Source organism: Mandrillus leucophaeus, unplaced genomic scaffold (genome assembly GCF_000951045.1).
Source record: "Mandrillus leucophaeus isolate KB7577 unplaced genomic scaffold, Mleu.le_1.0 Scaffold366, whole genome shotgun sequence".
Lineage (NCBI taxonomy): Eukaryota > Metazoa > Chordata > Mammalia > Primates > Cercopithecidae > Mandrillus > Mandrillus leucophaeus.
In genome coordinates this window covers 1,309,450-1,335,862 of record NW_012103876.1, presented here as the reverse complement: position 1 = coordinate 1,335,862, position 26,413 = coordinate 1,309,450, and positions in this window count along the sequence as shown.

Genomic DNA, 26,413 nt, shown 5'->3' with positions numbered 1-26,413 from the left:
GAAGCTCCAGGGCAGCTTGTTCCAGGCTGTGGGGCCAGAAGTAAACTCAGCTGAGACCCTCAACCAGCCTTCAGTCCTTGGTGCTCTCAGACCTGGTCCCCCAGCCTCCGTGGATTCAGATAACCCCAAATTTACCTTCCCTTTTTGCTTAATATGGGCAGAGTCTATCTCTGTATCTTGCAATCCCAGGACTCTGCTGGCAACAAAATGAGTAATAATAATATTATACCGGCCCGGCGCGGTGGCTCACATCTGTAATCCCAGCACTTTGGGAGGCCAAGACGGGCGGATCACAAGGTCAGGAGATCGAGACCATCCTGGCTAACACGGTGAAACCCCGTCTCTACCAAGAATACAAAAAATTAGCCGGGCGTGGTAGCGGGCACCTGTAGTCCCAGCTACTCGGGAGGCTGAGGCAGGAGAATGGCGTGAACCCAGGAGGCTGAGCTTGCAGTGAGCCAAGATCGCGCCACTCACTCCAGCCTGGGTGACAGAGCGAGCCTCCGTCTCAAAAAAATAATAATAATAATAATAATATTATACCAAAAGTAGCTATTATTTCTTGAGCATTTATTATGTGCTGGGTCTTGAGATAAAGAGCTTTATAGATGTTATGTTGTCTCATCCTTGCCACCTCGTACAATTGTCCCTGTTTTACAGGCAAGAAAACTGAGGATCGTATACATTTGGATTCTTGCCTGTCATCACACAGCTGGGGAGAGGGCCAGGGACTCAAACCGTGAGCTCTCTGAGCGTAAGTCTGTGAGCATAAAACTCTGTTGATGTGCCTGACATAAGAGGTGCTTACTCAGTGATGGCTTCAGCACCATGTGTGCATGGATCAGGTCTGTTAAAAATTAGTGGGGAGGTTCTAGTTGGAGGTAAGATGAAGTAGATCTGCTCCACCCTGTCTCTCCCACTGAATGCAGCTTCAAACCTGGACTAATTGCATGGATTAGCTCCTTTAAGTCTCTGAATAAAAGACCAGTTATTAAAGTAACACCAAATTGGTGGTAAGTTTACTATTTTCCCCCATCCAATATCCCCTGAATTTAAACCCCTGAATTCAATGCAGCCCAAAACCTTGAAGTGGATATCAGCATCTATAGAGTGATCTCCAGGGAAAGCCCTCTGATTCTGGCTTCCGGATCAAGAAAGGGGTCTCCCACTGCTCCAGGTGAGTGAGGAAGCCTCCTATTTTTTTCTTTTCCTTTTTCTCTTTTTCTATTCTCTCACGCCACAGCCCCCAAGCAATGATGTGGCAGTAGCACTTGCAACAGTAGCAGCAGCAGCAACAGCAGCAAAAGCTGGTAGGAACCTAAAACTCTGAGGAAGGGGGATTTTCCTCTCCAGTTGGAGGAACCATGGTCCATGAAGGTGAGGCAAACCCCTGCTGCTTTGCTATCTCTGGTGCTTGGGCTCAACTCATACAGTCACAGGAAATGCATGGCAGAGGAGAAATAAAGCCCCAGCTTTCTGGCCCGAGGACTGGACAAGGGGAACCTCAGTGAACCAGAAAGTATAGGAGAGAGCTCAGAGAGAGAAGAGCTGGGAAAAGTGATCCCTTAAAGTTGTTTGTGAAATCCTGGGTTTCTTCCCAAAATGTACATGATCTGTACAGGATTTGACCTTAAACTGCATGCTTAGACTTGAGAATGGAACTACAGGATAGTCCATTGCCCAAATCCCAGATTAACTATAGGATGGTACATATGGGGCAGATTCAAATAGCAAAATAGCAAAAAAATAAAATAAGTAATAAAAACATAGAATAATAATAAATAAATAGCAAAAGCTTTGTAAACTGATCTGACATTGGAACCACTGGCCACAGGAGGTTGTTGGGAACTTAGGACCTGAACTCAACTGGATCATTTTCCTGCTAACAGAAAAATACCAAAAATTACTCTATATAGAAAGAACCAGGAGTGGCCTGGCACAGTGGCTCATACCTGCAATCTCAGCACTTTGGGAGGCCAAGGTGGGTGGATCACCTGAGGTCAGGGGTTTGAGACCATCCTGGCCAACATGGTGAAACCCCATCTCTACTAAAAAATACAAAAATCAGTCGGGTGTAGTGGCGTGTGTCTGTAATTCCAGCTACTCAGGAGGCTGAGGCGAAGAATCATTTGACCCAGGGAGGTGGAGGTTGCGGTGAGCTGAGATTGTGCCACTGCACTCCAACCTGGGTGACAGAGCGAGACTCCATCTCAAAAAGAAAAAAAAAAGAACCAGGAAAGGCTCAACTCACTTGGGAAAAGTTGCCAATGCTGAGGCCACTTTGCTGAGATCAGACTTTACAGCAGCTATTGTGAAAGTGGTGCAATGTATAAGGGCAAACACTCTTGAAATGAATGGAAAGACATAAAGTCTCAGCCAAGAAAAAAGATATCAAGAAGAACCAAGTGGAAATTTAGAACTGAAAAAGACAACAACAAAAATCTCACTGGATAGGCTCAATAGCAAAATGGAGATGATAGAGGAAGAATCCAGTGAAATTGAAGATAGATCAATGGAACTCATCCAATTTGAATAACAGGCAAAAAAAGATTATTTAAAAAATGAACAGAACTTCAGGGACCCATGGGGAAATACCAAAAGGTCTAACATTCTTATCACTGGGATTCTGGAAGGAGAGAAGAAAAAAATAGGGTCTGGAAAAAAATGTGTGAAGAAATCATGGTGGAAATTTTCCAACTTTGGTGAAAAACATAAACCTACAGATGTAATAAGCTCAGTGAATCCTAAACAGAAGAAACCCAAAGAAATATATGCCCAGAAAATCATAACCAAACTTCTGAAAATGAAAAATGAAGACAAAATCTTGAAAGCAACCCGAAAAAAATGACACATTTCCTATATGGGGAAAATGATTCAAATGACTCAGGATTTCTCATCAGAAACCATGAAGGCCAACAAAAGTGGAACGACAGTTTTAAGGTGCTTAAACAAAACAAAACAAGAAAAGTGCTGAAAGAAAAGAACGGTTAAATCATAAGTCTTTAGAAGAAATACCTTCTGGATGAAGGTAAAATAAAGACATTTTCAGGTGAAGGAATGCCAGGAGGATTTGTTGCTGGGAGACTTGCACGAAAAGGTTGCTACAGCAAGCTCTTTAGACAGAAAGAGATAATAGTAGAAGGAAACGTGTAACATCAGGAATAAATGGAGAGCCGCAGAAGTGGCAAATATTTGGATAAATATAATAGGCAATTTTTTCTCCTGTTGAGCTCTTTAAAATATGTCTGATGGTTAAAACAAACAAAAAAAAATTGTGTGGTAGGGTTTTCAGTGGCTGTACATGTAATATAGAAGACAAATATAAAATAAAAGAGAGAGGATAAAGGGACCTACACAGCAGTAAGTTCTTTACACTTCACATGAAAGAGACTGAGAAGAGTTAAGTATGTCTATTATATCTTCTAGAACAACCTCTAAAAAAACTATTCAAAGAGATACAGTAAAAAGTTAAATACATAAATTAAAATTGAATACATTCATAGGAAAACAAATAATCTTAACTTAAGCCTTACATTTAACACAAAAATTAATTCTATTTTTTCTTTTTTGAGGAAGGGTCTCGTCCTGTCACCTAGGCTAGAGTGCAGTGGTGCAATCACAGCTCATTGCAGCCTTGACCTCCTGGGCTCAGGTGATCCTCCTACCTCAGCCTCCTGAGTAGCTGGGACCACAGGTGTGCTCCACCATGCCTGGCTAATTTTTTATTTGTAGAGAAGGGGTCTCACCATGTTACCCATGCTGGTTGGTCTCAAACTCCCTGGTTTAAGTGATCCTCCTGCCTTGGCCTCCCAAAGTGCTAGGATTATAGGTGTGAGCCACCATGCCAGGCCTCAAAAATGGACTCTAAATAGATTATAGATAAAACTTTTGAATGGAAGCATAGAAGGGCATCTTTATGACCTGTGACTAGACAAAGAGTTTGTAGACATGATATTAAAAACACAGTCTAGCCGGGCGCAGTGGCTCACACCTGTAATCCCAGCATTTTGGGAGGCTGAGGTGGGTGGATCATGAGGTCAGGAGATCAAGACTATCCCGGCTAACGTGGTGAAACCTCGTCTCTACTAAACATACAAAAAAATTAGCCCGGTGCGGTGGCGGGCGCCTGTAGTCCCAGTTACTCGGGAGGCTGAGGCAGGAGAATGGCGTGAACCTGGGAGGCGGAGCTTGCAGTGAGCCGAGATCACGCCACTGCACTCCAGCCTGGGTGACATAGCGAGACTCTGCCTCAAAACAAACAAACAAACAAACAAACAAAAACCACAGTCTATAAATGGATAAATTGAGTTTCATCAAAATTAAAACTTTTGCTTTGAGAAAGAGACTGTTAAGAGAATAAAAAGACAAGCTATAGACTTGGAGAAAATATTTACAAACCACATATCCAACAAAAGATTTGTATTCAGAGCATGTAAAGAACTGTCAATACTTAACAGTAATGTCACGGAATCTTTGGGGTGTCACTTTTCTGGCCTGAAACCTCTGGCAGTGGTGCCTTTGCCCATGTTTTGCTCGGGCCCACTGGGCTTGTTCCACCCACTCGGTCTGGCAGGCTGCACTCGGCTCACCCTACCAGCCTGGATCCCACATCTGCCAAGGACGAGTCAGGCGTGGAGTGCTGAGGGGTGTGTGAGCAAGTGTGGGGTCCAGCCACTGTGCGGTCAGACATGCCAGCTGCTGCAGTGGGGTGGGCAGTACAGGTGCCGGCTCTCTGTGAGGCTGTGGCTGGACCAGGTGCATTGCGGGTAGCTTCCCCCGCCAGCACTGGGAAATGCAAGTGGCGCCCAGAAGCTTGGAGATTCTAGGCACCACAGGACCCCAAAGAGGGAGTCACAGCCCTAACTCAGGGAGGTCTCCCAGGTCTGGGCTCCCTACGGGGCTGCAGGTCTTCTCTCCTTCTCTTCCCCACAACGTGGTGAGCAAGGGACGTGTTTCATCCCTGTTCATGTTATAACTCTTTTAGCTCCACCATTCAGCAGTCTCGAGTTCTCCTGCGACCAGAAAGAAGGAGGTAGGCAAACAAGTGCAGGGTGAGCAAGATGAAGAAGAGCTTTATTGAGCAACAGAACAGCTAACAAGAGACCTACAGGGGGTAGCTCCATTCTGCAGCCAGGGTGTCCCAATGAGGGTTCAGCTTCTAGCAGAGAGGAGACCCTGGAGTGTGAAGCTCATCTTTGCTGCTGGTCATCCCATCATCTGCTCAGTTCTAGCTGAGCCCAGGGCTTTCATGGGCCTCAGAGGTGGGGACGTGCATGCTGATTGGTCCACAGGTGGCCATGGTCAGACCCAGAAAAGGCACTCGGGTCAGTGGGACTGGAAGCCTGGCCCCCAGCCTTCAGGATCTCCCTGGCCTGAAGATGGGGCCTCACTGAGGACCACCCGCTTCTGCCCAGGAATTTGTCTGCCTCCTGCTGCAGTTCATGGCACTGGGCTCAGCCCTGATAGAAAGGAGAAGCCAGGCAACGGGAGGAGGCACTTCCAAGCCTGCAAGGGCAAGGGGCCTTCCCAAGCCTCCAAAAGTGCAGGGATGCCTGAGTCTGCAGCAGCAGTTTGGGGGTGGGGGATGAGGGCAGGGTTCCTGCCTGCTCCTGGAGTGGGAGGCCCAGGTCTGCAGCCTCGGTTTGGGTGGTTGCAGCTGCACCCAGGAGGGCAGGATTCCTGTCTGTTCCTGGCTGCCCAAGAACACAGGGAAACTTGGACCCGCAGCCAGGATGTGGGCAGCTGCAACATCACCTGGGGAGCTCCTACCCCAGCTTGGAAAGGGTGGGACTCCTGTTTGTCCCCACCCACTGGCTCCACAGAGTGTGCAGCCCCAGCGGAGCCTCCCTGCTGCAGCCGGCGTGATGGCAGTGGCAGGCTGTCTGGAGCCACTGCTGCCATCAGTAAGAAAACAAAAAACCCAATTAAAATCTGGACAAAAGATCTGAGCAGATACTTTACCAAAGAGGATATAAAGATGTCCAATAAGCATATGAAAAGATGTTCAACATCATTAGCCATTACGGCAACAGGTACAACTACACACCCACTAGAATGAACAAAGTAAAAGTTCTGACAATACCGAGTGGAATGCTCACACATTGCTGATGGGAACTCAAAATGGCACCACCCGTCTGAAAATCTATTTATCAGTTGTTTATAAAGTTAAATATATGCTTACCATGTGACCCAGCAATTCCACTCCTGGGGATTTACTCTACAGAAATGAAAACTTATGTTCCCATGAAAACTGACCCATGGCCGGACGTGGGAGCTCACGCCTGTAATCCCAGCACTTTGGGAGGATGAGGCAGGAGGATCACTTGAGTCCAGGAGTTTGAGACCAGCCTGGGCAACATAAGGAGACCCTGTCTCAACAACAACAACAACAAAATAAAATAGCAGGGCATGGTGGTGCACACCTGTAGTCCCAGTTACTTGGGAGGCCAAAGCAGGAGGATTGCTGCGGCCCAGGAGTTCAAGGCTGCAGTGGGCTATGATTGCACCACTGCAGTCCAGCCTAGGCAACTACGTGGGATCCTGTCTCAAGAAATTAAATAAACAAATAAATAAATAAATTACTGTGAGGAAAAACATTATTGAGAACTTAGTCCCTGCTGGTCTCCAGTAAGTTGTGGGTGTACAAAGTAGAATCCAGTAAGGTCCACATTTGTGGACGTCTTACAAAGCCAGCAACAGTGTGACATAAGGGGGTAGGAGAAGGGTCAGGTTTCACCTTAATTGCCACCTTCTCATAGAGGCCTTCCCTGACCCTCCCCACACAAAGTAGCATCCTTATATAAGTTTCCCATTGCTGCTGTAATAAATCACCCCAAGCTTCGATGTGTAAAACAACGCACACTTATATCTTACAGTCCTGGAGGACACAAGTCCAAACTGGGTCCCACTGGGCTAACGTCAGGGTGTGGGCAGGGCTGTGTTCTTCCTGGAGGCTCGGAGGGAGTCTGTTACCTTGCTTCTTCCAGCCACCTGAGGCCACCTGTCCTCCCCCAGCCTCATGGCCCCCTTTTCCACCTTCAAGGCCAGTTATGTTGGGCTGAGTCCCTCGTGCACTGCTCCCTCTCTAGTTCTCTCCCCTCTGTCTCCCTTTTCCATCTCTAAGGACTCTTGTGATTCTCCTGGGCCTATCAGATAATTCAGGACAATGTCCCCAACTCAAGCTCAGCTCATGAGCAACCTGCAATGGCTTCTGATGCTAACTGCCTGGAATTAGGCCAGACTCCACAGGTTAAGGGTACATTCCTCCACAAGACTGCCCTCACTTCAGACACCAGCCACAGGAGCAAGCGGCCCCAAGCCACCCCCACTTCTCACCAGCTGCCTACACATTCAGGGGCTCTCACTGCACCCTCAGGTTTGATAATTTGTTAGAATGACTCAGAACTCAGAAAAGGGCTATACTTATGACGATAAACGGATACAATCAGAACCAGCCCAAGGGACAGACCCATAGGGCAGGGTCTGGGAGGGTCCTAAACATGAAGCATCCATCATCGTCTCCCTGTGGAGTCAGGACGCATCCCCCTCCGAGACATCAACGTGTGACAATACAGAGTATTGCCAGCCAGGGGTGCGCGCCTGAGCTTTGGCGGCAAGTTTTATTGGGGTTTCATTACATGGACACAGTTGCTTGAATGGGCTGCCTCATTGGCCGTGAAGCTGAACCCCATCTCCATCCCCCTGTCCTCCATGGAGGTCGGGCTGATATCATGTGTGGCTCACGGCCCTACCCTCTCATCACAGGGCTGGTCTTTCCGGCAGGTCCAGCCCTGATCCTGAGCCACCTCACTGGCATAAAGTAACAGCTGTTGTCTGAGGGACTGCAAATAACAAGACACCCATCACTCAGGAGATTCTAAGGATTTAGAAGCTACCTCCTGGGAAGTGGGTACGAAGACCAGCCAGATTCGTTATGATTCACAACCTTAAGTCCATCTTCAACTTTAACTCTCCTTGGAGTGTGACCTGACATAGCCATAGGTTCCAGGGATTAGGCCCAGGACATCTTTAGGGGGCTATGATTCCGCCTGGCGCAACCTCCCAGTGTCTAACACATCACCCTGTTTTGTTTTTATTATAATACTGGTGCCTTTGTAAAATGGTCTTATTTTGTTGTTTATTTGCTTATGGCCTGTCTCTTTCTCTGGAGCGTCAGCTATATAAGGGCACCTTGGAGCACCCTGAGCTGACCCAGCATGTCAGTGTGTGCCAAATGACAGAGGAAGGAAGAGAAGGGGTTGGAGGAGGCAACATTTGAGCTGGTCCTGGAAGGATGAGTGGAGTGCTGCAGGGTGAGCAGAGACTCTGGCCAGGAGTAACAGGTGCATAGAGCCAGAGGAGGCCTTAGGGACTGCGTGGGTCAGGGAGTACTGGGCGGATTGTCGTGGCTGGAGCACTGAGGTGTGTCGTGGGAAGGAGGCAGATGTTGGGAGCTGATCAAGAGAGGCAGCTTAGACACAACTGCACGTGGCCAGGCGACAGACCTGAGGGCACCTGTGCTATCTGCTCTAGTGTCTTCTCTCTCTGACACAGGTGCCAGGAGGGAAGCACCAGGGTGTGACAAATAAGGCATGGACTCTGGAGTCAGCCAGTAATTGTGGCCAGGGGCAAGTCACCTCACCCCCCGCCGTGGCTGTTACTGAGGCTGGCCCACTCTCCTGTCCAACCCTCTTCTCTTTGCTTTCCTCTACGGCAGAGCCTGGAGAGCTCAGTTTCCCAGTCTCCCTTGCAGCAAGTGACACCGATCTGGCCAATGAGCTAGAGGAAGAATCTTGGTGAAGGGTGTTCTGGGAGTGGAAAGGGCCCAGTAGAAAGAGGGATAGACTCAGCCGAATCAGAATTTGGCCTTCTGCTCTGCTTCTGGCTTAGAATGCCACATGATGTCAGGAGCAGCAGCAGCCACCTTGTGACCACGAGGGGCAAGCTAAGAGTAATGTCCTAAGGCTGGCAGGAGGATGGGAAGTTCCCTGGCCTGGGAGGACATCACTGAGCAGCTGGGCCAGTGCCAGCAATCACCCACCTCTGGGTATTCGTTGGGCATTCTGTTACTCACAAACAAGTTTTAATCAATACCCTCTCTAGGCCTCAGTTTCCTTTACTGTTCACTGGAGCTAATTACATTTATCAACATTCATTCCACTCATGTTGTGTACCAGGAAGTACTCTAGGTGCCGGTGGCAGGGCAGTGAACAAGAGATAAGGTTCCCATTCCTTATGGATTTATTTATTTTTGAGACAAAATCTCACTCTGTCACCCAGGCTGGAGTACAGTGCCACAATCTTGGCTCACTGCAATCTCTGCCTCCTGGGTTCAAGCAATCCTCCCACCTCAGCCTCCCAAGTAGCTGGGACTACAGGCATGCACCATCACACCTGGCTAATTTTTTTTTTTTATTTGGTAGTGACAGGGTTTCACCATGTTGGCTAGGCTGCTCTTGAATTCCTGAGCTCAAGTGACCTGCCTGCCTCAGCCTCCCAAAGTGGTAGGATTACAGGCGTTGAGCCATTCGCACCTGGCCCTCATTCTTTTTGCATTTACATCTCAGTGGGTGAGAGAGACAGACAAGGAGCCCACAAACAGGAAACCATCTGAGAGTGGACAAGACTTCCTAAAAGTCTTAGGAAGTAAAAAAGGAAGGTGATGTGATGGAGACTGGTGTGCACATGGCACGGTGTCTCTGTGATTGGGCTGTGAGGAGGTGACGCTGGAGTTGAGGCCCGAATGTGAAGAGGACAGGGATAGTGGGGAACAGCATTCTAGGCAGAGGGATGGCATGTGCCAAGGCCCTAAGACAGAGCCCGGCATGGCAAATGGACAGGCCAGGAGGAAGGCCAGGGGCCCGGAGGGCAATGAGTGAGGGTGGAGGTGAGACCAGCAGGCTGGGCAGGGCCAGGTGACATGTCTTGGTAAGCACAGTGACATGTTTTGCATTATTCTACATGCAAAAGAGAAGCCACTGGTGGCTTTCAGAAGGATATGGGACAAAGATTTGAGTATTAGGCACACCCCAGGTGCTTAATAAATGTCTGCAGCCTGGAGTAGGGTGCATCTAGCCTGCCTTTCTCAGGCTCAGCCAGTCCCTCTCTTGTCCTGCCTACCTCACACCCCCAGCTCCTGAGCAGGGGACCCCTCGGGCTGCCTTTTCCATTTTCTTGGCCCTGCCTCATCCTCCCCTAGGGCTGTTTGCTCCCTCCAGAGCAGGCGAGCATAATTGCTGCTTTCCACAATGACATAAAAATCTAAGAGGCACAATCAATACAGCGCACACACATCATCGTCTTTCATTGCAAACGATAAAAGCGTAAACAGCAGGGGTGGCGGCAGCTCTGGAGGCTGCAGTGGGGGCAGGGCGGGCTGCCACCACCTCTCTGCCTGTCACCCTTCTTCTGGGGCACAGGGCTCTTCCCGGTGGGAGCGGGGATGCCTTTCCCACTCTGGAGAGCGGCACCCTCATTAAAGCCCACGCCGGGAAGCGGTTTTTCCTCTTTTTTGCTTCCAGATGCAGCAACCCCAGTCTCTTTAACCCGACTTCAGAAATCCAATTTGTCCTCTGTATTTTAAAAGCTTTTCCCTTGCTTCCCCTGCATCTAAAATAGAGCTAGGGGTGGCTTCTGGTGGCAAAAGGACTTGTTGGGGTCTTGCCTGTCACAAGCCCGTGAACTGACCTCGACCCCGTTTTAACCCCAGCTCTTGACAGCCAACTTCTTTCGCCCCCTGTCCAGCCTGCCACCCACAGCTTGTCTTGGAACGTGCACAGAAACCATTATATCCCCAGCTCTCACACACTCCCGGCGACGACTTCCTCAAACTAGTTACTTAATGAACGTCATCCAATTCCGATTCCGTCTTGCTATAGTCTCATTTGCGAAAGCCAATCTGCTTTACGATTCTCACCTCTGGCTAGAAACTGCTCCCAATTCCATGTCATCCATAAACTTGATGAACGATTAGCTTGCTTCTCTGCAGTCATTCATTTATTTATTCAACCGGTATTTAGTGAGCGCCTACTGGATGCTGGGTGCTGGATACAGTTACAGGAGATGCAGGTCCTGGGCTGAGGAGACTCCTATGGGGAGGTGGAGCCCACGTGAAAATGGTTCCCAATTATGTGATCGGTGCTCGACTGGGGCAGGGGAGAGAGCCGGCTCCTTCATGGTGGGGGGAGCAGTTTACATTTGCCTTAAGATGCTGGAGGGGATTTTGCCAGCTGGAGAAGGAATGATGTTTCAGTCAGAGAGACTAGAACGTACATAGGCGAGTTGCTCTGGGTGGTGATGGGGGAAGAAATCTGCTGATATATACATGTCCAGGGCTGATGAGCTTCAGCTTGGAGCCATCTAGAACCAGGAGGGCTCCTGTCTGTCTCTTGGCTCTGCTAGTTTCCACATTAGCTTCACCCTGAGGCTCCATGTGGTAGCAAAAGGGTTATACCCTCCCAGGTTCAAACCCAGGAACAAAGAACATCTCCTCCAGTCTCACTGGGTCTTACTGGGTCCCATGTCCATCCCTGGCCCATCCTGGTAGTTGGAGGAATTTAAGTTTTCTGGCCTGGCCTGAGCCACATGGCAGCCTTGGACCCTGGGGTGAGGTCTGCTCCATCTGAAGCTCATGGATTGAAAGCAGGGACGGTGGGGATTCCCACAGAGAAACTGGGTGCTGTTCGCAGTGAGAAGGACGAACGGATGTGGGGCCAGAGAGACACAGATGATATCCGCTCTGTGGTCACCAGCTGGCTCGTGCTCCCAGGAGGTAGAAGGGGAGCCATGGGTTCCTTTCTGTGCAATGGGTACAAGGACTGAGTCAGAGGATGCGGATGGGACCTCTGAGACCACCTCATCACCACGTTCTTCTAACTGTATGGGGACCAGCTGAGAATTTCCTTTTTGCTTTGCCAGAGGCTGGACTGAAGCCAGCCAGCAAGTAATTTGCAGTCGCTGTCCTTGTCCTCAGCCTGCCCATTCTTCAAGCTCTTTTCCTGTCCTTGTCAAAAGCCAACACTCCAGCCTGTTCCAGAAACCCCATGGGGGTCACCCCAGCACCTTCTAGCTGAGCTGCACGGGGGCCTCAGCCAAGCCAGGGCCACCTGCCTTATCGGGCGGCTCATTCACACATCTGGAGCTGTAACCACCCCTCCAACCACTATGGCCTTTCACGAGGACCCACAGAGCAGTGGGCTGGCGGGTGGGCCTGGGCCCTGGGAACAGACAGATCTAGGTTCTAGTCTATAGCGAACAGGATTGGGTTCAGCTAGGAGTGATAGAAGCCACTCGAAAGAAAAAAGCAGCACAGTAAACAAGATAGAAGCGATTTCTCTCTCAAACAGTCAAGAGCCCGCAGGCAGGAGTTGGGACTAGAAGAGCCTTCTTCCGGCCGACGGCGACCTCCCCTGCAGGAGACCTCCTCCACTTCACCAGCCAAGGTGCTGCCTAGTTCCAGCTGCTGAGAGGAGAAAGGGACTGAGAAGGACATGTTCTGCCTTTGAGGACACTTCCCAGAACTGCACGCTACACTCGTGCTTACAGCGTTATGGTCCGAATTTAGTCATGTGGCAGGGAGGCTGGAGAGAGTGTCGATTCTGGCAGCCATGAGCCAGAAGGGAGGGGAGAGCAGAGGGAGGGGAGAATAGACACTGGCGGCAGTTAATAACTAGCTGTCTATGCCCCGGACTCTGCTAGACCTTTTCTTGCTCCTGCCCTGGACCCAGAACATAGTTCTCAGTGGCCCTTGAATTATTCTTTTGTTTTTTGAGACAAGGTCTTGCTGTGTTGCCCAGGCTGGAGTGCAGTGGCACGATCTTGGCTCACTGCAGCCTCAACCCCCTGGGCTCAAGCAATCCTTCTGACTTAGCCTCCCAAGTAGGTGGGACCACAGGTGTATATCATCATGCCTGGCTAATTTTCATATGTTTTGTAGAGATAGGGGACTCCCTATCTCTACAGAAGAGAGATTGCCGGCTGGTCTTGAACTCCTGGGCTCAAGCAATCCTCCAGCCTTGGCCTCCCTAAGTGCTGGGATTACAGGCATGTGCCACCACGCCCTGAGCGTTAGAGTTATACCATAAAGCTCAGTACTGAAGCGGGATGGAGCCAGCCCGGCAGGCAACCCGGGGCCCTTCTGAGAGAGCAAGAGCAAGCTCTCCCCGAGTCCCCGGGCAGGGGTCTGCAGCTCTGTGGTGCCTGTTCCCCAGCAGAGGCAGGCACCAAGGCCCCGAACCTGGTTTCCATACAAGGCTTAAACTCTTCCCCTAACTGTGCCCATTTGTGATTGATGCCGGTTTAGGATTCAGCAAACAGGGGCTCTGTTCCTCGGTGCTCCTGAAAAATGTGGAAACCTTTCTGTTTGTACAACCCGTCTGTAAACTAGGGCTAAGCCACGTCCTTCAGCTCTCTCAAGGGTTTCTTGATGGATATTGAGTAAAAACTAATGTAGTTAATGTGCTCTGAGAAGCTCAGGGAAAGCTGCTGCGAGCTCATCGTGCCACTAAATGATCATTGCCTGGGCCCTGCGAGGGCCATTCTGGGCGCTGGACTAGGGAAGGCCAGGGTCTGGGTGGCGGTGGCACTTCAATCTGGAATGACACTCACTCACTTGTGAGCAGGCAAGAGCTGGGAGGCCCCTAGTGATGCCCAGCCACGGGGAGCAAGGATGTTCCCTGGGCAGGTGGTGGGCAGGGGCGCTTGGCATTGTGGGGGACTCCAGAGGGAGCAAGGACTCAAGCGTCAGCCTGAGGTTTGGAGGTCACCCCCAGCCTGAAGGGGCCTGGGGAATGGCACCCACAGGCCAGGGACTGGTCCTAGGCAGAGAAAGGGCAGGTTTTCGAATGGAAGGTTCATCTGCAGAGAACATGGAGTTGCTCCAAGCACCAGCATCTCCCATTTAGATTAAGGGTGGGGGAGCTTCAGCTGTCTCTGTAATCCACTTCTGCCCCCACTCCACCCAGTCTCCACGCAGTAGGCTGAGCAATGCTCCGTGATGCCGAGCAAACCTCCCCCTCCCCTCTCAGCCCTGCCCAAGATTTCCAGTGCTCCTGAACCCACAGACTCCTTTTCGTGCTCTGCAGGGGCCCACCAGGTCCAGCCTCGGCGTTCTTTCCTACTTCACTTCTTCCACCTTCTGGCCCACCTCCTTCCTACCACAAAGCCTTCTATGTGTTCCTAACACCGAACTCGCTCACGCCCACGACACAGCCTTTGCATTTGCTGTTCCCACTGCCTGGAATATTCTTCCCACTGCTCTTTGCGTGGCTGACCCTCCTTTGGAGAGATTCGCTCTTCCCTATCTGCCCTCTCTTCCTCTAAAACAAACTCTTCCGCATCACTGCCATCATCCGGTTGCATTTTCATCATTGTGTTTAAAACCATCTAAGAGGATATGATTTGATTCCTTGTCCATTGCCAATCCTCCCACATAGACCCAACCCAGGGCAGAGCCTGCACACCTGTGTCCTTTTCTCGCTGCAGCGCCTGGAACACAGCAGGTACTCAGCCATGCATTGGAAGGAGGCAGCCTTAGTTCGCATCCCCCGGAAGCAAACCCTGAGACAAGGTTTCCCATGCAAGTAGTTCATTTGGGAGGTGGTGGGGGAATGGGAAAGGGGAAGGAGCAGCCAGGAGAGGGAGCGCTCTCAGTGAGTTTCCACTGTGGGCGACCAGGGCTCCACCCTGCAGGGCTGGGCCCAGTGTGGACAGCGTGCCTCCGAGTACCCTGCACGAAGGGAGGATTATGAGCAGCTAGACACCAACTCCTATCAGTTACTGGCTGATGGCTGCTCTCGGGGGGCCTTATTTTCCAGCACTCTGGCCTGTGGCAACATGGGCAGAGTGGCATCCAGATGTCAGAGAAAGGTCTCGGGCAAAGAAATGTGGTTGCAGGTGCTGGCGGCTGGAGGCTGGGCTGGCATACACTGCAGAGGGCACCTACATTGCCTGCTTTGGGGGAAAGCACCAAAATGGGCAGAAGATGGGACCTGGGCATCAGGCACAACCTAAACCCAGCTACCCACACGGGGATCCAAGATCGGGGCCTGATTCGGCGGGTGATGATGCCTTCGCTTTCCCTGGGCTGAGACGCCTTAGGCACAGGTAACCAATACAACTCAACCAGTACAGCTCGGGAGAGGGTGACTGAGAGGCCCGGCACAGCAGCCTTGGAAGGGAAGCTGTGGGTTGGACAAGGCAGGGCTTGACAGAAGCAGTCTTGAAAGGAGTGGCTTAGCTTTTGATCTGCAAAGAGACCTGAGCCCTGGCAGATGGTTTTCTGGCCTCCTCAGGTTTCCAGCTCTCCCAGCAGCCTCCGGAGGCAAGTCTGGGGCAGGAGGAGTTTGGAGAAGCTGGCTGGGGGGAGACCTCTGCTCCCCGGCTGCAGGTTTCCATTCTCTTTGGCAGCTAATTACTTAGGATGAATGATTCTGACTCAGATGGAAGCCCCCTCCTCCAGTACCCCCCCTCCAGCTGGGATAGAACAGGTGGTGGAGGGAGCAGAGGGCTCCAGCGTCACCGGCACTGCTGCTTGCCGGGCCATTCATCACTGGGGGTGTTTATACCCCACCTGGGGCCAGAGCCCGAGCAGAACAGGTGGTGTGTTGAGGAAGGGATGGGGAGGTGATGGGAATTAACTCTTCTGGCACCAGCTCCAAGGGGCCCTGGGGCTTGCTGGAGGTGGCTGAAAAGATAGGAATTAATGCGTCAGAGGAAACGGAGCAGGACCTACTGCAGGAGGCATTTCAACTTTCCCTGCATTTGGAAGATTTTGCAGATTAAGGAGATTAACTCAGATTAAGAAGATTGGCTTTTGGTGTTTTGCTAGGGGTGGGGCTGGGTAGAAAAGAGCCCGGACTGGGAGCCTTTGCTGATGGCTGTGGTGTAAATACCCTCACCCTGGCTGATCTCAAGCTACCAATTGTTAAACGACCAAAGCCACGAATCTTGAATATTTAACAGTTGGTTTCTAGGAGCTGGCAGGAGCTGCCCCAGGCCTGTGTGAGGCTGTTCGGTCAGAGCATCTAACTTACTTATTCACTGTTTCGGCAAGACATCACAGGGCACCCTCTGTGTCTGGAGCCATGTTTTGATGACACCAAGCAGACCTCGTCCCAAGCCCATAGATGCAGGATGAGGTCATCTCAGGGTGGGATGGGGTTACTGTGGCAGCAGCTTTACAGGATGATGTGAGGGGGACGCGGCCTTGCAGCCTCTGTGCATCTGGACAGTGAGTTTATGGAGGAGATCTGAACCCACCCCGGTCCTTATCAGGCAGTGTGGCCACCCTGTGCACCCACGGTGAACACAGGAGAGCGAACACTTGGGTCTCTTCTGGCTCTGCTGTTTGTTCTACTGGGTGTTACCTGTTCCTCCTTTATTCCTTCCCTGTGGTCTCCCGTGGCCTCAGTGCTCGGCCTGGCCAGCTTCCATGGGCATTGCTAAGGTCCAAGGGCTCCCTGGAGACCTGCTCTGTCTGATTTCTGGAGGCCAGTGTGACAGTGGAGCACGGCTCAGTGGGAACAGGCAGCTCAGGGGCCACATTTTCCCCACAGGCAAACCCTTCCCTCCTTCACTGTGTACCTGGGCAGTCCCGGATCCCAGGAGCCACCAGTGGCGGGGGAGGCTTCATGCCCAGGATGGAATCTTACCTGGCCCTCTTCCTGCCTGGGGATCAGAGCTCAAACTCCTACGCTCTCCAAACCCTGGGGTTTAATTAAGAAAATATGGATGTCCTTTGGGAGTCATAGAGGGCTCTGCAGGCATTTATTTATTTATTTATTTATTTATTTATTTATTTATTTGAGACGGAGTCTCACTCTGTTGCCCAGGCTGGAGTGCAGTGGTGCGATCTCTGCTCACTGCAACCTCCACCTCCTGGGTTCAAGCGATTCTCCTGCCTCAGTCTCTCATGTAGTTGGGATTACAGGCACAGGTCACCACGCCTGGCTAATTTTTTGTATTTTATTTATTTATTTATTTTAGTAGACACGGGGTTTCACCATGCTGGTCAGGCTGGTCTTGCACTCCTGACTTCAGGTGATCCACCTGCCTTGACCTCCCAAAGTGCTGGGACTACAGGCGTGAGCCACCACGCCCGGCCTCTGCAGGTATTTTAAACACCAGGGTTGACCTTATCTTGTTGGTCCAGCTGATCTATCCACTTCCCAAGTTTCCATCCAGGAAGGGGCCTGGGTGGCCCATGCCCTTGTCCCCTCTGGGCAGCGTGGGCGTGGCACCGGCGCCAGCTGCACCCCACCACACAGACATGGCTTCATGCTATTTTCTCTTGCACCTGAATCTTTAAATCATCCGCGTCTCTGGGCGAGCCGGGGCTGCGGTGGGAGCTGTTAATAATAGACACAAGCGACTGTCTGGTTACCAATTGGAGAGGCAGTAATTAGCATTTTAATTTAGGTGCTTTCTTCATACTCACTTCTGGAGACTTGGGTTCGAATTTGAAATTGGGGTCACCAGTGGAGGTTTGCCTGCGTTCTCCTAATCCCCCCACGGGTGTTTGTCTTTGTCACACAGGTGCCCATAGCCCAGGGCCGAGTGTGGCCTGATGGGGGCACTATCCATCCAGGCTGCGGAGCGAGGATTTGTAGGGGAAAAGGGAGTGGAGCTGCGCTGGGGTGGGGGTGGGGGTGCTCTGCAGAGGCGCCAGGACAGAGGAGGAAGGAGTGCCGAGCGGCTTTGGAGGGAGCAGAGAGGGGTTTCACAGAGGGAGAGGAGGAGCCGGCAGGCTGTGCGCCCCTATCCAGGGCTGTCAGTCTTTCCCTTTCACAAGCACTAATTTTCTTGATTTTTCTGCAAGCCCAGATTTACTGCTCAACTACCCCAGCAGCCAGTGATGTTTGGAGCATTAGGAATAAATGACTTAATGGACTTGCCTTTTTTCTTTCTCTCTTTCACAAAACAAGATTTAAAAACAACAATCACAACAAAAAAAGTTGTCTCTTATCTCAGTGTCTAAGGGATGGGAGGAAGGCTTTGGGGTCCAGAGAGAGTCAAAGTCATCCCTGTTTATAGTGTATGTGTTGTGGGGAACACACTCCATATCCCCTTTTCCAGATCCCCCCATATTTGGTGAGTGGGTAGATGTAGGCAGCTCCTTCTGAGACAAATACCAATGGACCAAGCCCTGCCATCCCAGCCACACTTCTGACATTCATGGTTGCCCAAAGGTAGCCACACGCATTGAAAAATGACCTACATTCTCCCACTCCGTGCAAACGGATCTTTGATCTATGAGGCAGGAGTTCCAGACTCCCTGGCCCTCGGGGCCAGCCAGAGGCTGGAGGCTGCATCCAGAGGTAAGCAGGTCTCGATGAAAGGGGTGATTGTTTGGCTCGATGAAGCCCATGGCGGGTGCAGCAAAGCATGGGGAACTGGCTGGCTCTGAACCTTCTTGGTGGAACTGATCAAATCTCACCATGCTCTCGGGCCTACATTCACGGCTGGTGCGGAGCTGTGTAAGGAGGTGAAAAGGCTAGGAAGCTTTCCTTCTCTCTTGTCTTCTCTCTGATGTCATCACTATCACTCAGGAATCTTTGGGTTGCAAATGATGGAGGATGAAACTCAAACTGGCCAAAACCAAAAAGGGAATGTATTTGCCCTTGTAAGTGAAAAGTTAAGCAGTAGTCAAGTTTCAGGTAAAGCTTGATCCAGCTAAATCCCATCACCCCAGGACCTGAGTTTTTCTGAACCTCTGCACTGGTTTCCACAGCTCCATCCTCAGGCTGGTTCCTCTCAGAGGCAGAGGTCGGTCGCCGAAAAGCCCCTTGGACTCTGTGTTTCTTTGTTATTTCTGGTGAGGAAGGGAGGGGCTTTCTGGATTTATTTTGGGGATTCAGTGTCCCTCGTTGACTTAGGTCAAAGGCCTATCTTTGAGCCAATGACTGTGGCTATGGAATAGATGGAATAGGGTGTCAGACTGTCTTGAGCCTGCTGGTCCCACCCTATAGCCAGGAATGGGGTCAGTGGAGATGCGTCTCCTCCAAAGGCGGGAAGGGGAAACCCGCCAAAGGCAAATGAACTTGAAGGAGTGACCAGCTGACACTCCATCCTGTTTGTAAGCACTGCCTCCCTGTAATGGACTCACAGCACTACACTCTTTGCCAGGTCACTTTTGTTGTTGTTGTTATTTTGCTGTTTTTTAACATAATGCCATGTGACTTTGCAGTGACTTCCATTCAAATGGACTGAGGACATATTGTCACCCCAGTGATGTTGGACTTGGCCCCATAACTCACTGTGGCCAATGGAGTGTTAGCAGATGTGATGCGAGCAGTGTGTGTGGGTTTCATTTTTCGCTTTGTTTTTGTTGTTATTGTTGTTGTTTTTTGAGACTGAGTCTCGCTCTGTCGCCCAGGCTGGAGTACAGTGGTATGATCTCAGCTCACTGCAATCCCCGCCTCCTGGCTTCAAGCAATTCTCCTGCCCTAGCCTCCCGAGTAACTGGGATTACAGGCGCCGATCACCATGCCCAGCTAAGTTTTGTATTTTTAGTAGCAATGGGGTTTTGCCATGTTGGACAGGCTGGTCTCAAACTCCTGACCTCAGGTGATCCACCTGCCTCGGCTTCCCAAAGTGCTGGGATTACAGGCATGATCCACTGCGCCGAGCCTGTGTGTGTGGTTTTGAGGGTCTCCTTGTGTTCTTCCAGCCACCATGAGAAGAGCACCCCCCAGGTAGCTTCTGGTCCTGGAATGTGACATGTGAAACAGAGCTGAGCCTGACCTGTGGCCTGAAGCCTATGGACAGAAAAAAGAAATGATTGTGGGTTTCAGTCACTGAGATTCTTGGAGTAGTTTGTGACACAGCTTTATTGCAGTGACGGGTAACTAATGCAAACACAGAGAGGTGCTAGGTTATTTAGAGCTTTGACATTCTGGACGTTGGTGGCAGCGTGGTGGGGGGGCAGCATCAGAGAGAAAATTGGAGGACTTCCCAGAAAAGCCCTGTTTGCCCTCTGGAATGAAGAGAGATGTCTGGCTTCCCTTTGTCAGATGTCTCATGCCTTTTCTTGCCAAGGGCCTAGGAGAAAGAGGTTTCTTTTTGGGGGAAGACGCCAGTCATGGCTTAAAAGGACAATAGGCACCCCATCTCCACTATCCAATCCTATCCCACCCCACCCCCGCTTCCTGTTCCCCGGTGTTGGCTGAAGGCACAGCCAGGAAACAGGCACAGCAAGAGCCCTGGAGAGGCCTGAAGAGTGCGTCCTCACAGCAAGCTGAGGGGCCACCTCCAGGCCGGGCTGCGTTTGGCCCTCGCAGAGCTGCTCGGCTCTAAGCCACCGCGTGCAGTTGGCAGATTCCTAGAAAACTGCATTTGAATTAAAGTTTTATAATTTAATCTCCATTTAAATGCCTTGGAGAGGATCTGTTTGGAGGGTGAGGAAGGAAGGATACTCGCAACAGTAAATACCGACTCTCACTCATCTGATTCCCAGCGGTGGACTTGCCTGCGCTGCGGCAGCCCTGTTCACGGACATGTTCACAGGCACCCTCGACACCCCTAAAGCGGCGAGAAGAGTTATTCCACATTTCCAGTGAGGAGGGCCAGGCTCTGAGAAGGGCCCTGCCCATGTGAGCAGTGGAGTGATACCCCGCCTGGCCCCGACCCTGGACAGGGGGTGCCATGCTCCCTCCAGGCTGTGGTCCAAGGGCATCTTGCAGCCCACACAGGGCCACTCGTTCTGGTCAGGTTGCTGGACATCCTCAGTGCCCTCCCCAGGCCCTGGGCATGGTGGGGTTTGGGGAAAGGAAGTGTTGCCTTTCCTTAAACCCTGGAATTTAAGGGTGGCCAGGCTGGAGGGTCTGTTCCGGCCCTGTGTGTCCAGGGCCCACGAACTTGGACTCTGGGCAAGTATGTAAGTCCAAACTACCACTTGGGGAATAACTTTATTCCTGACACCCTTCGTTTCCCAGTGTGAAATAACAAAGGCACCTATGTAACGATACGGTTTGGCTGTGTCCCCACCAAATCTCAACTTGAATTGTATCTCCCAGAATTCCCACGTTGTGGGAGGAACCCAGGGGGAGGCAATTGAATCATGGGGCCTCTTTCCTGTGCTATTCTCGTGGTAGTGAATAAGTCTCACAAGATCTGATGGGTTCATCAGGGGTTTCCGCCTTTGCTTCTTCCTCATTTTCTCTTGCTGCTGCCATGTAAGAAGTGCCTTTCGCCTCCTGCCATGATTCTGAGGCCTCCCCAGCCATGTGGAACTGTGAGTCTGATTAAACCTCATGTCGTTCCCAGTTTTGGGTATGTCCTTATCAGCAGCATGGAAATGGACTAATACAGGAAACAAAGCGCCTGGCCTGCAGTAACCATTCAATACGCAGGAATTACCAGGCTTGCTTGTGTTTAGAATTGCTGGGATGGCAGAGGGGTTAAGAGCCTGAATTTGGACTCCCTCGTTTGGAGCTTGATTTGGACTCCCTGGGTTCTAACGCTGGAATTACCTCGTGTTAGGTGGGAATTTCCAGAAATTTCACGTAACCTCTCTGAGCCCTAGTTTCTTCATCTGTAAAGTGGGGCTGATACACCCCCCTTCTGGGGCCAGGTAAGGATTGAGTCCAGTAACTGGTATAAGCATCGATTCTGACATACATACAGTAAGTGCTCAATACATGTTTGCTGCATCGATCCTGACATACATACGGTAAGTGCTCAATACATGCTTGCTGTCATGCTTCATCTCCCACGTCTACATTTACTGTCATGCCTCTTCCATCACCCAACACCTGGATGGTAGATGCTGGGTGACCTCAGCAGGACCTGTGGCCCCCAGGTGGGTGCTCCTGATCACACAGATAGAAACAGGCTGGGAATGAGAGAAGGTACGAGTGAAGGGACAGAGAAGAGTGGCACGATAAGGCTGAGGGCAGGTGAGGGTGACCCGAAAGTCCTCCCCTCCCCACGGCCGAGGCTCTGCAGTGATTGGTCCATACTTCATTGACTTGCGCCATCTCTTCATATCTCCACATTTCTAACTTTAAGGGGGGTCTTTGCTGCACAGCCGGGCGTTCCCATGGCAACCTCCTGGCGACACAAAATAGCCATGCCTCCCGAACAAGCAGCCTCCCTTCCCTCTGTCTGCTAGAGAAGCCATCCGGGTGGGGTCTACGGAAAACTCAGTCCTCAGCACAGCCTCAGGCAATCGCCCCTTTCCAGGATGCCTCGTCCTGGAGCCTGGCTGTGGAAGGTGGTAGTTTATGCACTTAACGTACTTTTATAGAGTGCCCACGATGTCCAGCGACACAGCGAGAGCTGCCTGGGGACCCAGCGATGGAGAAGACAGACAGAACCCTGCCCTCAGGGACTAGGTTACTAGTTGGCATCTCTTCAAGTAAAGGGAAAAGGAACCTTAGGCGATTTGGGCCAGTGCTAGGCACTGTGAGGGGAATGAAACAGCCAGGGGGCTGCAGGAGACAAGGAGGGGGCAAGAAAGCTTTCTCTGGAGCCCTGAGTCCTGAACGCGGCAAGGAACCCAGCCATGTGAGACCCTGGGGGGCGAGTCTCCAGGCAGAGGGGACGGTGAGCGCAAAGGTCTTGGGTGTTTGAAGAACAGGCAGAGGCAGCAGGGGCTGGGGCGTGGCAGGTGAGGTGGGCAGGGGCTCCATCAAAGAGGACTTCAGAAGCTGGGGTCAGGAGCAGAGGTTTTGCTTTAACTGTAGTGGGCAGCCATTTGGGGGTGGGGGTGCGGTGTGGTTAACCAGGGTAGCCAGGGACTGACACACATTTTTTGGAGATTCTTTGGATTGCTTTGGGGCAAGTCGGACTCATCTTCCCAGGTTCCCCTGCCTGGGATGCCCTATAATTGCTGAGCCAACGGCTTGCCTGGCTCCGTGTTCTGGAGCTGGTCTTGCTTATAACCCGCAGGCCTAGGATTGTCTTCACAGGAATGTGGGGGTCTTCTCACCCAACATCCCCACCCTCCTTGCCGTGACTTTGATATTTCTAGCTGCTGAGAGCAAAGCCCCTCTCCCTGAGCCAGTCGATCATATTCCACCCCACCCCCAAAGCCACGGCGATTTCTCCCTGATGAATGGGCAGCTCTGGACCCATGAATCCTTCAGCCAGCCCAGGCCCGAGCGCTCAATCTCTCATAACTCTGCGTTAAGGATGTGGAGTGACACCCAAGACAGCTGGATAAAGGATGAAATAAGAGGACTGATAAGTGGGATTGATGGCTGTCCTTGCCCAGGATGGGCTGGGGGAAGGGCAGAGGAGGACCCGGCGTGAGTTATTGTCTCCTCCAGGGTGTCTGGGGCTCTGAGATCACTCCAGCCCACATGGCACACAAACTTCCATCGATCCCTGGCCCTTTCAGGAGCCTCAGTTCCAAGGCCCTAGAGAGGCTCCCTGCATTCGGGTGGCCTGAGAATTTGAGAAAAACAAAATCCTTTTCTAGAGGCCACAGGGTGTGGACTAGGAGGATGGAGTATTGCTGCTGACCTAGGCCACTGCAGGGCGGGACATCAGGAAATGGGAGCCTCACCTTGAGTCTCATTTGAAGCAGACAGGATTCTTTTTTACACATGCCAGAAAACTAAACCAAACTTCCTAAGTCCAAAGGAACTTTACTGGTTCATGTAGCTGAGTAGTTCAGGGTAGATCCTCCTTCAGGTGTGGCCCGTTCCAGGACTCCAACAATGTGGCCCAGTGCTTCCATTTATTGAATCTGCCCTGGTACAGGCTCCATTCTCAGTAGGCTCTCTTCTCATGGTTGCAAGATGGCTACCAGAAGCTTCCAAGGCCACTTTCTTATTTGTGTTCAATGGGAATGTTTCCCATGATTAAATTAAAGCCTCACAATGGAACCTCATTGGCCCTGATTATGCAGATGTTGGGCCATGCACTACTTCATTTATGCACACCTATCACTGTGCAATGGGAGTGTATTAGTCTGCTCTGATGCTGCTAATAAAGACATACCAAATCTGGGTAATTTATAAAGGAAAGAGGTTTAATGGACTCACAGTTCAGCATGGCTGGGGGCTTCAGGAAACTTACAATCATGGTGGAAGGGGAAGCAAACACATCCTTTCTCACATGGCGGTAGCAAGGAGAAGTGCCCAGCAAAAAAGGGAAAAGCCCCTTATAAAACCGTCAGATCTCATAAGAACTCACTCACTATCAGGAGAATAGGTTGGGGGAAACCCCCGCCGTGATTCAGTTATCTCCACCTGGACATGGGGATGGAAAATGCTATCAGCTAAGCTAACCTGGGCCCACCCCTGAAGCTGCATTTGGGGTCAATTTTACCAAAATGCATGGCTAGGAAATTCCAGATTCCATGAGGAAGGGGGAGGGGAGAAAATGGATGTTGAGGCAGCAACGAACACGCATCCACACCACCTCTCAATTTCATTTCTTACCATTCCCTAATACACACTCTTGTCTCTCCCTGATCATCGATTCAGATCCTTCTTGGAAGCTCATGCTCTATCTCCCCTAACGAAATCCTCTGAATCAGTCAGGAATCTTTGGTTGCAAGTGACAGAAACCCAATTAAAATTGACATGAGCCGAAAGAGAATTGTCTGACATCACTTTAAAGTCCAGAGATGGTGCTGCCGGACCGGGCCTGGGTGGTTCCAGGGACTCCAACAGCATCATGAGCGCTTGGTCTCTCTCCATCTCTGGGCTCTTTTGGCCTCTGTGTGACTTCATTCTCAGAAGGCCCTCTGCAAGAAGAGGAGGGATGGCTCCGGTAGTCCAGGTGCCCACCCTGCAGTTTAGCAACCCCTGTGGAAAGAGAAACCTTTGGCCAGGGTTCTGCCAAGGCCCCAGGGCGATGCTCACTCCACCCCTGACCAATCACCATAGAGCAGCGGGGCCCACAGGGCTGAAAGGCCAGGTCTGGTGCAGAGTGTGCCCCTGACCCTGGTGGAAGGGGGGCCCCACCTGATCAACAGGAGCTAAGGAAGGAGGAGGGGAGACTTCTGAGGGACGGATTCTGTTTCAAGAAAAGAAGTCCCATAAGCTGGGAAGACAGAGACAACAGCCCCCAGTGACCCTGTCCTCTCCGACTCTGCCAGCACTGCTCTACCTTGCCCTCTACAGATGCCTCTTCCTCCCTGTGTAGGGCTCAGGCGCAGGAATCATGCCCTCTTCTGTTCCTGTGGTCAGGAGGTGCTTAATAAACCCTGCAGAACAACACAGAGCGTGGCTCGAAATTGGGTGTTGCAATCACAGCCACTGTGGATAGAGGAGCTACCTCCACCAGGTGCTTCATAAATACCATTTTCAGGAATTACATGTAACAAGAGAGAGGCCAGGCTCATGCCTGTAATCCCAGAACTTTGGGAGGCCGAGGCAGGAGGATCTCTTGAGCCCAGGAGTTTGAGACCAGCCTGGGGAATATAGCGAGACCCTGTCTCTACACAAAATACAAAAATTAGCCGGGTGCGATGGTGCACGCCTGTGGTCCCAGCTACTCAAGAGGCTGAAGTGGGAGGATCACTTGCGCCCAGCAGGCAGAGGTTGCCGTGAGCCGTGATGGCTCCATGGCACTCTAGCCTCGGGGACAGAGCAAGACCCTGTCTCAAAAAAAGAAAAAAAGAAAAAAAAAAAAAAGGCAAGATAGAGGGAAGAAAATGCAGGTCCAGAGATGGGAAGCAATTGTCCAGGTCACACAGCCGGTGAGCAGTAGAGCTGGGATCCTCGCTGTGTCTGGCTGATGCATTCTATAACCTCTGGCTTCACCTCTCTGCTGGCACTCCCTCCCCTGCCCTCCAAATGTGAGCTCCAGGGGCCTGCAAACAGCCTGAAAATATCAGACTGCTTCTATTTGATTTGGTCTCTTTTCTGACTATTCCTTGGTACCAGAAGAAACCCCACGTAGGTGAGTGATTGGACTTGTTCCAGGGGAAAAGGGACAGTGATTTTGCCACCTCTTCTGAGGCCTGGCTTCCTTGCAGGGGGTAATGGGCCCGCTGCTGTCCGGGTCTTTGCACTGGCTCTTCCTCTGCCAGGGATGCTCTTCCTGCAGGTCCCTCTCTGCTCCCTCTCATCATCCATGTCTCAGCAAAAATGTCAGGCCCTCCGGGGCCTTGCCTGGTAGCCCTCCGCCCCCAGGAACATCACCCTACAGCATGCTCACTGTCACTGTCCCATTTACTAGCCTCGTGTTATTATCTCATCCCGTTAGAACAGGAAGTTCCAGGGAAGAGAGGACCTAGCTTGTCTTATTCACAGACGGGGGAATCCTCAGGGCCCAGAACAGTCCCCAAGGCATAGTGGATGCTCAAGAAAGACTTTGAAAATGGGAAGACTGAACAAGTGGCCTCACAGGGTTCATGATGTGCTGTTTCTGATGTTTTCCTTTTTTCTTTTTCTTTTTTTTTTTTTTTTTTTTTTTGAGATAGTGTCTCACTACATTGCCCAAGCTGGTCTCGAAGTCC